At 45.6% G+C, this 15,484-nt stretch overlaps 1 protein-coding gene across 2 annotated transcripts in view; it reads left to right on the top strand.

Moving 5' to 3' along the window:
* DDR2 (discoidin domain receptor tyrosine kinase 2) overlaps nt 1-15,484 on the top strand; it is a 268,529-nt gene that overhangs the window by 2,189 nt on the left and 250,856 nt on the right. The gene's annotated exons all lie outside the window — the stretch shown is intronic.

The following is a 15,484-nucleotide window of genomic DNA, read 5'->3' as shown; positions in this document are numbered from 1 at the left end:
AAATTACTTTAGTAAATAGGCCCGATATGGTACTGTATAATGTGATGAAAAAAACCCATCTAAAACAGAAAATATAAATATATAAATTTTCTTGATCACATAGATTATAAGTGATACAAATAATGGAAACACAATTAAAAACAATATCAACATATTGGAGTATATTGTCATAGCGTTAGTGCGATGTACAGTAGAATGAATGGAGGAAATTATATTGTATTATTATTATTATTTATATAGTGTTACCATAATACGCAACACTTAACATTCACATCATTCCGTACGCCGTTGTTGGACCTCACAGTCTAAGTACATTGGGCCTGATTGAGAGTTGTACACTATTGCTGTCGCAGCTAATGAAACAGCCACTGAAACTTGTACTGATACAACCACTTGAACCATCACAACTGTCCGCAACTGCACACACATACGCAGCATTGTATGCAGATCATGCAAACATCGACTCCTTGAGTGAGTGTATGGTCAATCAGAATAACCGCCACAACGAGATACCAGAGTCCTGTTTCCTGTGTACGAGATCGCAGATGCAGGATGTGACACATCTCTTAAACAGTCAAGACATGCCTGCGTTTTTAGCCGACACACCGCTGCCTCCCCCAATCGCTCCGTCTGTAGATCACACTGTAAATAAAGACATACAGCGTGCGACTACGGTAATGTACCTCGACACATGCGCAGTTCCAGAGGGGAAGAGAGATCAGTGAAGAAGGACTTTAGGAGCATTTAGTGCAAGTGGTGTATCACTGTGTCAGGTGTCAATAGCGCATGAATAGTGTCTGCACATCCATGCAGAGTGCAGCTGGATGCTGAGTGTTTACTGTTTCAGGCATTGATTTCCCGGGCAGATGGTTGAAAATTAGAGATGTACACGGACCACTGTGTTTTGGTTTTGGTTCTAATTCATCGTCGTGTTTTGGTTTTGGATTTGCCAAAACCACCCTCAAGTGTTTTGCTTTTGGATATGGATTTTTTTTTTTAAATTGTTAAAGATAGCTAAAATCATGTTTTTGGGCCTGTTTTTGTTCCAACAGTGTTATTAACCTCAATAACATTGATTTCCAGTAAATTTTGATCACCTCGCAGCTAACAATATTGTTTTCACCAATTTTTGGAAATATGGCTTTTTCTGTTTGCTATTTTGTGATGTTTTTGAAGGCATCCATGCAGTTTAAGACACTTTTAAAATAAAAGCAAAAATACTGTGATTTCCCAGCCATGACACCCTCTCTTCAGAAGGACCCTGTAGGGAGAATATTGGAATGACATTATCAAACTTTTTTGTTTTCTGGAAAGGAAAAATGCTAATTTTTAACTGTTAAGACAGCCTTTTTCAACCACTGTAGCGTGGCACACTAGCCACGAGCAGTTGTCAAGTGTGCCGCGAGGTCAGTGCAGTCAGTGCTGACTTTACTTGCACGTGACCTATGGAGATGCGGCGGCACGCACGCTGCGTTGCACGCTTGCCTGCACACTGCTCCCAGCTCTGCACTGTGTGCTCAGTCACTGAATGTGACTGAGCAACCCCAGCTGATGAGGGACAGGACAGGGACAACAGTGAGCCTTCTCAGCTGGTTATTTAATTTTTTTCTGTGGGGCCAATGTGATTTAATTTTTTCTGTGGGAAGCAAAGTGATTGTTTTTCTGTGGACACCAGCCAATGTGCTTGTTTTTTTCTGTGGGGGCCAATGTCTGTGTTTGTTTTCTTTCTGTGGGGACCATTTTGTTTTATAGTTTTTTCTGAGGGGCCCAATGTGTCTTATTTTTGTTCTGTGGGGGACAATGTGTTTGTTTGTTTTTCTGTGGGGGCCAATCTGTGTGTTTTTTTTCCATGAGGGACTGATGGTGTGCCTTAGCAATTTTAAAATCTTGTTCGGTGTTCCACGAGTTGAAAAAGGTTGAATATCACTGTGTTAAGCTGTACAAGTTGCTTTCTTACAATAAAACTAAATGTATACACAGAAAAAAAACTATAAACCACTTTAACTATTCAGAGACAGAAAAAAAGATGGTTTTGTAAGCTACAGAACACAATGGCCCAGTAAAGTACTGTAATATACAGTATGCTGCCTGTCAAACACACACAATCTTGACATTAACATTGGTCCACGATGGAATTGCCCCACCCACCCACTCTTTTGTTGTATATTAGAAAGGACATTCACAGATTAATAAACCAAGCACTTCAGTGACAGGGACTGCCACTTTTGTGGCTGAAGTGCTTGGTTTGTTTGGGCCCCCACAAAACAAGCTACCTATAGGCTTAAGGCAGTTTACAGCATTGTTAATAATCTCTACAGTAGGAAGATGTCATTATCATCCTCATCCTCATCATGTTAATATAATCATCAAACAATATAAGCTCATCCCCACTTGAATCCACTGTTACTAAAGTCACTGTACTTTATTGTATATGATGGCAAATGCCTTCCTCATAGAAATTGTAGTTCATTTTTCTGAACATCAGTTTACCCTAATTTCGAGAAAGTAGCCTCCTATGCCGATCGCTCATAAGTTTTTCTATCTGTGCTAAACATTCATTCTGAGTACACACTGGAGGGTGGGCAACATAAATACATCAAAACTAATTTGTACAAGGTGCTCCAAATTGTCTTTTTTCCCTATCAGTAATCAAAAGGACTGTATGACATGCTAATTTGTAAATTGTCATTAAAATAATCCTCCACCATTGATGCTTAGTGTATCAGATTGAGTCACAATAGATGTGTCAATATTGGCAATTTTACATTTTTCGGCAGCAAATTTTCCCTTTAGTATTAGAGGTGATGTGTTCTTTACCATTGTGAAATACTGGTTAGATTTCAGGTGCCCTTTCTTAAACTTTATTTCCCCTGGATCACCTTTATTAGATGTTGAAGGACTATCATGACTGCTGGCAGCAGCCACAGCACTAGTACTGGGTTGCTGCTCCTGTCTTCTATCCACTGATCCATATCGACTCACAACATTCCTAGTAATGGTTGCACACTAATGATGTTTGTTTAACACAACAGTTTTATTTTATTTTTTTTAACAGCACCTGAACACACAACACACTGCCTCATAGTACTCCTAGTAACAGTGGCACACTAATGACGTTATATTATTTAGCCCACCTCAGTTTTATTTAATTTTTTTAACAGTGCATAAACACACAACACAGTGCCTCACAGAGCTCCTAGTAATGGTGGCACCCTAATGACATTATGGGCCTGATTCAGACCCACTCACGAGCGGCTGTCCGCTCGCAAGTGGGTCGATGTTATGGACTGAGCATGCGCACGACGGAGGGAGCTCCGTCGTGCGCATGCGCCAGATGCGACGAGCGAAGGAAAGTCCTTCGCTCGTTGTGTCCGATCAAAGGGGGTGTGCTGTCAATGTTGATTGACAGCACGCCCTCTTTGGTGGGCGTGCCGGGGGCGTGCCTCCCTGACGGGGGTGTTCCCACGGGAACGCCTCCCGTCAGAAGCCGGCCCACTGACATCACTAGTGATGTCAGTGGGAGTGATTTTGGCTCTGATAGAGCCAAAATCACTCCGGAGCTTGCGGTTGAAAACCTCAACCGCAGGCTCCGGCTCGCAATTTCGATGGTCGCGATGGTCTCGACCATCGCGACCATCACAATGCACGCTCATATAGCCTGTGGGTGGTGACCCACAGCTATACGAGCGTCCAGGAGGACACTCCATGAAAATGGAGCCCGGCCCTCATTCAGAGCGTGCGCTCTGCTCTGAGCGTACGGCTCTGAATGAGGGCCTATATTTTTTAACACAAAAGTTTTATTTTAATTTTTTTAACAGTGCCTGAGCATAAAGCACACTGCCTCACAGCACTCCTATGGCATTTTTTTTTATTACACAGTGACCCTTTAAGTTAAACACAGTGCTCCTAATGGCATATTTTTAAAATGACAACTGTGCTTCTTTAAGTAAACACAGTGCTCCTACTGGCGTTTTTTTTAAATGACACAGTGCCCCTGTAGGCTTTAACACAGTGCTCCAGTCTACTCCTAATGGCGTTTTTAGTGCCTCACAGTGCTGCAGCCCACAGTCCACAGTGCCTCTACATACAGTGCTCCTTTAACACAGTGCTCCTAGTGTTTTTTTTTTATGACAAAGTGCCCCTGTAGGCTTTTTTTAACACAGTGCTCCAGTCCACTCCTCCTAATGATGTTTTTTTAGTGCCGCATAGTGCTGCTGCTTAGTCCCACACCCTCTCCCTCCAGTTGCCTGTGTGAAATGGAACCCGATTATGAGGGAGGGAATGTAATATGCAATCCAAAACACGCAAGATCCAGCGCCAGGAAGATAATGTTTTGCCTACTTATAAAGCTGCTGGCCAGTGTCACAAGTGTATTAGTCAGCTGCCCCATACAGGGGTGAAGCTAGGCTTTCTGTCACCTGGGGCAAAGACTAATCTCGCTCCCCCCTTCCCCAATAGATAATAATCACCCTCTAAATATGTGACCCCATATAATGCAGACAGCCATAGTGACTGCCATGTAATGCAGAGAGCATCAGTGACCTCCATATAGTACAAACAGTATTAGTAACCACCATATAATACCCGATAGGTAAAGGCTGATTGGCCATGAGCTCATCCCCCCATGTCTCTCCATTCTCATACCTCCTGTCTCTAAGCCATGTCCCCCTGTGTCTCTCAAGCACATTTTCTTGTGTCTCTCCAGCAAATCACTGTCTTCCCTGCTTTATGTCTTTAGAATCCCCCCAATGTCTCTGCATCTCCAGCCTCATCCACCTTGTGTCTATATATTTCCAGCACCCAGCCCTGTGCCTCTCCAGCTCCAGCCCACACTTGTCTTCTGCTGCCTGCTCATCTTTGTGGCTCCTCTGCCATCCAGCAGAACTACATCATGACATCATGCATGCTGCTCTGGAAAAAAAAGTTATTGAGCTGGATGCTGGGCTTCTTCTTTCTGTCTGTGCCCTGCTGAAAACTGCAGCAGCACAGGAAAGTAGCAGCAACCGAAGGACATATGAACTAGACTCCTAAGATTCCTCGAGTGGCTGGGCCTCCTTGAAATCTTGGGACCCGGTACAAGTGTGCCCATTGTACCCCCCTGTTGCCTGGCCTGCAGCCATACAATACATTTCCTCATCAATAATGAACCCTTTCTCAAAATCATAAACTACTTTAATTTCATAGAAAAACACCCAATATACCGCTTTACAGTAATTATCTTCATAATGCCCATTGTTAATTGGCACCAATAGCATTGTAATGAATCCCGAGTGAGATTCACCTCTGAGGAAGGCGATAGTGCTGAGGATTATTGGAGTGATGCGCTCAACAGAAGGATAGTGCAGTTGCAGGCCAAGGCTGGAGAAGTTTGACATGGTGGAGATCTGGTGGTCACGTAGCAGCCTTGAGGGCTGGAGATACTTGACAAGTATGGTGACCTGGTGGTCATGTAGCAGCCTTGAGGGCTGGAGATGCTTGGCAGGAATGATGACCTGGTGGTCACGTAGCAGCCATGAGGTCTGGAGATACTTGGCAAGGATGATGACCTGGCGGTCATGTAGCAGCCTTGAGGGCTAGAGATACTTGGCAAGGGTGGTGACCAGGTGGTAGCAGCCTTGAGCGCTGGAGATACTTGGCAAGGATGTGGCCTGCAGTCTGGATGACTGAAGATGTTCTCGAGATGCAAAGCAGCGATGGTAACGTTGATGTTTCACTTAGACTACTTTGATGCAGCAATGTGGATAATGCCACTGGGAAGTGGTGCAGCAACTGTGGTGACTGGAGATGCAAAGCAGCGGAGATAACTGTGAAGCTAAGGCTGAGACTACTTTGATGCAGCAATGTGGTTAATGCCGCCAGGAAGTGGTGCGGCAACTGTGGTGACTGGAGATGCAGAGCAGCGGAGATAGCCGTGATGTTAAGGCTGAGTCCACTCAGATGCTGCACTGCAGTAAATGCCGCCGGGTAGTGGTGCGGCAACTGTGAGATGATGGGTCCACTATACAGCGAAGGTAGTCACGGTGTAAGGCTGGGGACCCTCAGATGCTGTAATGCGGACTGTGCCGCCGGAGTATGATACGGCACTGGGAATCTGGAGGCACTCTACAATGGAGATAGCAGCGATGTTATGCTTGAACCTCAGATGCTGCAGTGCGGACTGGGCCGGCGGGATGTTACTTGGCACAAGACTCAAGAGACTCAAGACTGGAGACACTGGAAGATCACAATGAGAGATACCAACTCTATGAAACCGGAAACACGTGTATGACGCTACCACCGGCATCTGAGCAACGCATCAGCAGGAAAGAAAAAGGAGGAAGAACCAATCCAGACCCGGCTGAGATGACGTACAGCCGAATGGGAGGACTTCAGGAGTTGACAGCGTGGCGTCTCCATCTCCCAGCAACAGGCCTAAGAGAACTGCCTGGAGCACCATAGTTCAACAAGACGCGGCGGCAGCTTTTGAAAAGCGTAAAATAATTAAATTTTTTTTACATTAAACTCCTACTCACATCCCCCAGTCTCATTAAAAAATTCTTAATGCTAATTAAGCCCATTATACTGTATCTCCAGGTAACCCCTTACCTCCTTATTACTAGTATATCCTACCATAAACTATGCCCAACCACCCCCCTCCCCCCATACCCTAACTAACCTGTTGAGATCTCGTCTGCCGAATCTGTCCCTCTCCTGTTGCAGCCACATAGCAGTGCCCAAGAAGCATCCACCTGTCAGGAAGGTCCCGCCAAAGCTGTTGCTGTTAGTGAGGAGAGAGGAGGAGGTGCCCTGCACAGTCAGTCAGGGGTAACAGGGGCCTTGCAACCTATTGCTGGAGATCACAGCCCCTGAGAAGGAATAACTGTAGGTTGTCCCCACCCCCTCATTGCTCTCCCTACTCTTTGGCATAGCAGCTGAGACAGTTGCAACTCTAGATCCTTGCTGGCATATCCCTCCTTCTGTTACCCAGGGCACATGCCCTGCCTGCCAGCCTGCCCTAGCTGTGCTACTGGCCACAAATACTTCTTTTTTTTATAAAATGCCAGAAAACAAATGTAGTGCAATGAACAGCAATACAAAAATCTTAGTTTTTGGAGGGGTATTAATAAATAGACCCCATATACTCTGCTTTTTAAGCCTCAAATGACCTCTTAATGTAAAATGCAGGTTAACCTTATGTAATAGAGCTGTTTATGATATTCATAAATTAGGGATGTGCGCCGGACTATTTTTGCTGGATTTGGATTTGGTTCTAATTCGTCATCCGGCTTTGGATTTGGATTTGCCACACTGCAGTGACTGGATTTGGATTTTTTACAAAAATGTACAAAAAAGCTAAAATCACATAAATTGTTTTTTTTTTCTTCCTAGAGTATTATTAACCTCGATAACATTAATTTCCAGTCAATTTAGACCATCTTACAGCTTATAATATTGTTTTCACCATTATTGGCCAAAGGTTGCAGAGAGCTGACTGGTTACTAATTGACAGAGCAGCGGCACAGCGACACAGACACCACAGTTTAAGCACATCTGTGAAACATTGCCACACAGCAGTGGCAGAAATTAAAAGCAGTGCAAGATGGAATTGGAATACAGTGCAAGACAGTACTTGTTTACAAAGTGGGCTACGGCCAAGGAGTCACAGTGCACAATCTTATTCACGGTACATCGCACATAGGGGGTAATTCAGACCCGCTCGCAAGCGGGTCGATGTTCCCCCACTGCGCATGCGCACAACGGAGGGAGCTCCGTCGTGCGCATGTGCGAGACCCGGTGAGCGACGGGCTCTCCATCGCTCCGGGTCTCGCACCAAAGGGGGCGTGCTGTCGATGTTGATTGACAGCACGCCCCCTTTGGTGGGTGTGCCAGGGGCGTGCCTGCCAGACGGAGGCGTTCCCATGGGAACGCCTACCGTCTGAAGCCAGCCCCACTGACATCACTAGTGATGTCAGTGGGAGTGATTTTGGCTCTGATAGAGCCAAAATCACTCCAGGGCTTGCGGCAGCGAGACCCTACCGCAGGGTCTCCGTCGCAAGCCTGATGGTTGCGATGGTCAAGACCGCTCCATTTTCATGGAGGAGGGCCCTGATTCAGAGCGAGCGCTCTGGTCAGAGCGTTCGGCTCTGAATCAGGCCCATAGTGCCCCTACTTCACATTACACCATAAAGTAGTGCCCCTTTTACACAATGCCCACAGTAGTGCCCCTTAATGGCCACAGTAGTGACCCTTATACACAAAGTCCACAGTAGTAATGCCCCTTATGCAATGCCCACAGTAGTAGTGCCACTTATACAATGCCCACAGCAATAGTGGCCCTTACACAAAGCCCCAGCAGTGGTGTCCCTTACAAAATGCCCCCAGTAGTGGTGCCCCCTATGCAGTGCCCTTAGTAGTAGGGCCCCCTATGCAGTGCCCCCAGTAGTAGTGCATCTTGTAGTAGTGCCCCCAATAGTTATGCCCCCTGTAGTAATGCCCCCAGTGGTAGTGCCCCTAGTAGTATGCCCATTAGTAGTGCCCCCAGTAGTATGCCCCCAGTAGCAGTGCCCCAGTAGTATGCCCCCAGTAACATGCCCCCATTAGTTGTGCCCCCCATTAGTAGTGTCCCCAGTAGTATGCCCCCATTAGCAGTGCACCCAGTAGTATGCCCCCATTAGCAGTGCCCCAATTAGCAGTGCCCCAGTAGTGTGCTCCCAGTAGCAGTGCCCCCAGTAGTATGCCCCCATTAGCAGTGGTGCCCCCAGTAATAAGCCCCCAGTAGCGCCCCCTAACACACACACACAAATAAAAAAGAAAAAAAAAACATACCTGAATCCCCGCTCCTGCCGCCGTCCTCTCTGCTCTATTACTGAGTGAGCTCCAGCCGGCTCCCTCCGTGCAGTAGCCAATGAGATTCTGTGTGACTCTCATTGGCTGCTATTACAAACACACAGCTGCTGCTGGTGGCTATGTGTTTGTTTCTGTGTAGGGCAGACCGCAATTGCAGTGTTCTGCCCTATACTAGTGGGGCCCTGACGTCGGATTCTCTCGCGAGAATCCGACAACAGGAGGCCGCCGTTCGGCCTCGAAGGGGGATCCGAGTCAGGCGGGGAACACCCGAACAGCGTTCAGGTCGACTCGGATCCCTAATGTTCGGAGCGGTTCGGATTCCACAGAATCCGAACCACTCATCTCTATCACAAATGTAACATTAAGCTAAATTCACAGTGTTTATGACTATTGAAATTGTAATTACTTTTTAGTACATCATTGTAATTATAGTGGCTGTTATCACCTATATTATTACTTAAGTTGGCCACAAAAAAATATCTGATCATTGTTGTGTAAGTGTCAATATAATAAAATGTTGATGGCTAAATCAATGGATAATGCAGTTGTCATACTAAATTATAATAGAAAAGGCTTAAAGATGACTGTGGCAAGTGTATTGTGCGGGCAGGTGAGGCAGAGCCTTTTCTGTCATACTTAGGTATACTCCAGAGTTTTTTGACCATAAAAAATATAAGAAAAATGTAAAGAAAATATTATAAATATCTTCTTTGTATTATTCTAATAATTTTTATAGTCAAAACTCTGGAGTAAAAAGTGTATGACAGGTGAGGCACTGCCTCCCTTGCCTATCCTTTTTCGCACATCCCTGATAAAAACACACCAAATTTCCAGCACTATATACTTCTGCACCTTTGTATAATGCCCACGTGAGCATTCAGGTTCATATATGTATCTGTAAATCCGACTCTGATACTAGCCAGTACCTCCCCAGCCAGTTACCTCACCGCACGTCACTGGATGTAAGACTGCACACAGTAGAGCTTCAGTACAAAGAAACAACAACACAGTAATGGAGCATACACACGGTCAGATTTTTCTTTTGAACGATATCGTTTGAACTATTTGAACGATTTTTTTTTTTCAAATGATTTGAACGATTTGAACGATTTTGCTAACGATTTACTCAACGATTTGAACGATATCTGAAGAAAAAGAACGAAATCTGACAAATCTGACTGCAAACATGTCAGATGTCAGATATCGTTCTCTAACAAACGTGAACGTGCATCGTTCATCGTCCATCGTTCATGCTTCTACACATGAACGATTTTTTCATCAGATTTGAACGATTGAACGATTTTTTAAATCGTTATCGTTCAAATCTGATGAAAAATCTGACCGTTTGTATGCACCATAAATAAGACTTTCAAAATTATTCACCAGCTATTATGTGAGACAAAAGGTGTTAATATACATGCTCAGGCAGGATGATCAGACTCCTCAAAATTAGAATATACGAACATCTGTGAAACATCAGAATTGGGTATGAAAACCACAGTGTATCCAAACATTTTAAAGAGGTACACCGATCAGACCTTTCGGGTTTGTTTTTATTGCCGATAGAACAACCACCAAAAAACTGGCAGGGTAGGAACCATGCAAACACACTGGACAGACAAGAAATTAAGTGGCTCTTCACTCTTAAGACAATGGCCCTCATTAAGAGTCGATCGCTAGATACAAGCGGTCGCTCTGAATGAGGGCGGCCGCTTGTGGTGTAAAGTGCGGCTTCCTGGTTGTTAGCTAAGCTGAGGGTTACCACCCACAGCTCTAGCGAGTGACCATCGCGACCAGGTTGGGTCTCGGCAAGAGCAAGCCCCAGAGAGCTTCCTGCTCTGATCGAGCAGGAAGCTCCCCACTGACATCATTGCTGATGTCAGTGGGGCCGCCCCCAAATGGCAAGCATTCCGTCGGGAACGCCTCCGTTTGGCCAGCCACTCCCCCGCCCACCTCCCAAACGAGGTGAGCTGTCAATCACCATCAACAGCTTGCCCCCTGTGGTGCGAGACTCGTAGCGACGGAGTGCCCGTCGCTAGCCGGGTCTCGTACATGTCTGAGCCGGCTCCGACGTGCGCATGCCCAGTGGTCAAACATCGACCCTGTTGCGAGCGCTCAGCGCTTGCGTCCGGGTCTGAATAAGGCCCAATGACTCCAAGGGGCTTAAATGTAGATTTTAACAGTATTGTGCTAACCAGGTAGAGCGAGTCCTTTTTGGAATACAAACACTTATTCAGCCAAGATCACATCATGATTACAACCCTATACAGGACATATAACACCAATATTGAACAGGACTGTTTCCCCATGATAGATCAATAGGATTAAATTACAAATCCAAGAACTACATATAGAATTAATAATTCAATGGGATGGTCACTACACCATGTATCAGCATTCAGTTCCACATACATCAGCAAATTCTACAATATGGATTGGATTTTACTTTATTTCGTTCATTAGCTCTAGGCATCACCAATATACATATTACTGGGAAATTATTTAATTTAAAATAGAGACAACAAAATCAAAACTAAGTTCCTATAGGACTGCACGATGCCATATTAATTGGAATTACTGAAACACACCAGGAAATAGCCTGATACCCTATAGATACCCCTGATTCATAGGCAGAACACTCTGACAGGGACGGTAACAGCACCATTTATGCTGTTCAGACTGTCTTTATCCCCTACCCTTCCCCACACCTCCGTTTCTATTCACACCCCATTTTTCTCTCTTTCCCCCCATCCCCCTACATCCCCCTTCCCCTTGTTCCCCCTACTCCTATGTATGTACCATAATAATATTGCACCCTCTGATAGCTTTACATAACATATGAGAACTACTATATAGCATTGACACGTTCCCACATTGGGTTAATGATACCGGAGCTCAAACAGTAGATGATGTCACCATGATAACTAGGGAGACACAAATGGAATGCACACAGAGCATATTTAACAGCCAATATAGATAGCCATCCTTCACCAGAACACGTGTAAGCTTCACAAAACCTACTGAATTTGTGACACTCAAACTTAAAAAAGCAATGAAATTCTGATTATTAAGGCTGACATGGTATGCCATCACACCCTGTAGTTAACTGCAGATTCAGCACTCTCACAGAGTGAGAGTGCTGTCACTCACAAAAAATGGGGGAGCTGCTAATTCTCTGCGGCTTCTCTGGTAGTTGTTCACAGGATTCCAGTTTTCTCTCCACCTTCCGGAGTCCTGTGAACAACTACCAGAGAAGCCGCACTGCACATTGTGCATGGAAGCGGGTGACGTCATACCACCCGTCCCGGCTGACTCACATCACAAGCCGCCCTCCTCCTGCACCGAGCCATGACAGCAGCAAGGAGAAGACCTGCCGCACCACGGAAGAAGCCTAGGAGGTAAGGTAGGGACAGTTTAGTGTGCCACGCTACCTCCATTAATCTGGCCCTACCACAAGGTGCGGCATCCAATCGGCAGCATGCATAGCACACACAGATTGACGGAGTCTCCCAAACATTATCTCAAAAGAGCTACAAACATTCCTGTACTTTGAAATAAAGTGCATTTATTTATTTTTATTTTATCCTTATGTTCCACATCTGTTTTTAAGTGCTCTCCTATATTTAACTTTTTATCACACTACTTATATAGACAGTATTGACACTTTTTTAATATAAATCAGCTACATGTTTTTAGATATTGGCCCTGATTCCGAGCCGGACGCTCTGACCAGAGCGCTCGCTCTGAATCAGGGCCCACCTCCATTAATATGGAGCGTCCTCCTGGACGCTCGTATAGCTGTGGGTCTCCACCCACAGCATATACGAGCATGCAGGATGATGGTCGCAATGGTCTTGACCATCGCGACCATTGAAACTGCGAGCAAAAGCCTGCGGTTGAGTTTTTCAACCGCAAGGCCAGGAGTGATTTTGGCTCTATCAGAGCCAAAATCACTCCCACTGACATCACTAGTGATGTCAGTGGGGCCGGCTTCAGACGGTAGGCGTTCCCTTGGGAACGCCTCCGTCTGGCAGGCACGCCCCCGGCACGCCCACCAAAGGGGGCGTGCTGTCAGTCAACATCGACAGCACGCCCCCTTTGATGAGACACTCCGAGCGAAGGAAAGTCCTTCGCTCGTCGCGTCTCGCGCATGCGCACGACGGAGCTCCCTCCATCTTGCGCATGCGCAGTGCAGACCATCGACCCACTTGCGAGCGGACAGCTGCTCGCGAGTGGGTCTGAATGAGGGCCATAATCTTTTATGATACATATTTATTGTCTAATTACATCTATACATTTACTTCTGACACAATTAGCTATACAGTTGTTATTTCCACAGTTGAATACCCCCCTCAGATATATATAAGTGCTCGTATCTATAAGACCCTACTGTTGTGTGTTCTCCCATTTGTGCTAGTGTGTATTCCCTCATCCGTACCAATCTGTCTTTACCCATCTGCACTGCTCTGTCTTCGCATGTTCATACCACTCTGTACCCCCCATACACCATGCTCTGTCTCTCCAAACCATGCCACTCTGTTTCCCCCCATCCGCACCACTGTTTTCCAACCATCTACATCACTTTGTTCCTCCCCCCCTATCCGCACCACTGTTTTCCACCCATCTGCATCACTTTGGCTTCCCCCCTCTGTACTGCTTAATCTTCCACCCTCTAAATGCCTTTCTGTCTCACCCATCCATGCCGCTCTGTCTCACCAATCCACGCCACTCTGTCTCCTCCCCACATCCACACCACTGTTATCCCATCTGCACAGCTCTATCTTCTGCTCAGACCTCAGTTGCATAGACTGCATGTGTGTATTCCAATGAGCACACAATTCTGTGAATTAGCAGCTCCACCATTTTGTGAGTTACAGCAATCTCACTATGAGACAGTGCTGAATCTGCAGTTAAACACAGGGTGTGATGGCATACCATATCTGTAAGGAACATGTCCATTAAGGCGTCAGCCTTAATGATTGGAATTTCATTTCTTTTTTAAGTTTCAGTGTCACAAATTCAGTAGGTTTTGTGAAATATCAGATCATGTCTAAAATGCCTTAATGGGACATGTGAAACCGGAAGGTTTTTTGTCTATGGAATTTCATTTCTTTTTTTAAAATGTATTAACCATTAGGGGTAAATATACTAAGAATTGAGTCCGATCAAGTTTTTTTTTTTCAACTTGATTAGCATCGTTGAAACTCTCAAATTTACTAAGAAGTGAGTTTAGCTGAGAGTGAGTTGGCCTATGGTGACGCAGATCGACATATCTCCTCCAAGTAGCAAGTTTTGAAGGAGATTACTCACCTGAGATTGCAGTGTCTTCTGTCTGCCTAACTCTCCCGAACAAGCAGCCTGCACATGTCAGTGAGATATTTGAAGGCTGCTTGTGTGCTATACCTTTAAAAAAAAAATTATGTAGGGTTCCCCCCAAAAGCATAACCAGCTTCGGACTGGTCAGCCAGTCCTGGTTCCTAAAATTACGGGAAAAAAAAATTTCTAGGGTCCCCCCGTAATTTAGAAACAAGCACCTGGCTGCGGGGCCAGTTCTGGTTTTAAATATAGGGGGGAAAAAATGCATAGGGGTCCCCCTATATTTAAAACCAGCACTGGACCCAAACCAACCGGGGTGTAATGCCACAGCCAGGAGACCCTATCACCGGGTCTCCAGGGCCCAAACATTAACACCCAAAGATACTCAGCCCAAGCTGGGGGTGGGGACACCCCAAAAAAGGGGTCCCTCCTCTCCTTAAACCCCAGGCTTAGGTTGAATCCTGGGGCTCTTCCCCACACCCGTGGAACGGTGGGTACGGGGATAAAAATGTTTGAAATAGTTCAAAACTATTGTATTTTACAGTGGAACTACAGGTGTCAGCATGCCTGCCCTTTGGCACTTGTGGAACTACAAGTGGCAGCAGGCGGCCAGCACCCGTGCCTCCAATGTAAAATAAATAGTTAAAAAACACAGTGCACACACACCGTCTAAAGTTTATTACACCACTACCTACCTCACTCACACATACTTACCTGTGCCAGCTGGTCACATCCACTTGTCCCGTAGAACACGTTTGTAGTACCTGAAAAAAGATCTTATACTCACCTACATCCTCGCGCTGGTCTCCGTAGCATCCAGGGGTCTTGGCATAAAATAAAAACCTGCAACCTGATCCAGATACTTTAGCAATGTATGTTTGGCCGTTTAGGCACTTACCGGGAGGGTTAGGGTTAGGGTGCGGGGTAGGGAGGATTAGTATGAGGATGCAGGAAAGGAGGGTTAGGGGGTAAATAGGACAGGGGAACATTACTCACTGTTCCCCTGTCGGTATATTAACCATCTGGGTGCCGCTGTCAGTGTACTGACAGCCGGCATCCCGTCCATCGGTATTTCATACCGATTCCCTTTGTAAGCCATATATGCTGCATCAGGTGGAGGATATCTGATTGAAAAACCTATGGTGATAACTGCCATTTACAAAAGAAATGCCTATATAAACATTGCTTAAAGATTCAGTAACTATAATAAAACTGATGGCTTACTGCACACACCTGCGGTGGTTTAAGAGACAAGTCTGTCTTTAAGAGACAAGTGCAGCCTCCATGTGGGTCCCTTCCTCTCTGGTAGCGCAGGCTTGGTGCACTCGGAACCCATTATAGA

The sequence above is a fragment of the Taudactylus pleione genome, unplaced genomic scaffold, assembly GCF_031769625.1.
Source record: "Taudactylus pleione unplaced genomic scaffold, aTauple2 ptg000889l, whole genome shotgun sequence".
NCBI lineage: Eukaryota > Metazoa > Chordata > Amphibia > Anura > Myobatrachidae > Taudactylus > Taudactylus pleione.
This window is presented reverse-complemented; position numbering and strand designations above follow the sequence as displayed.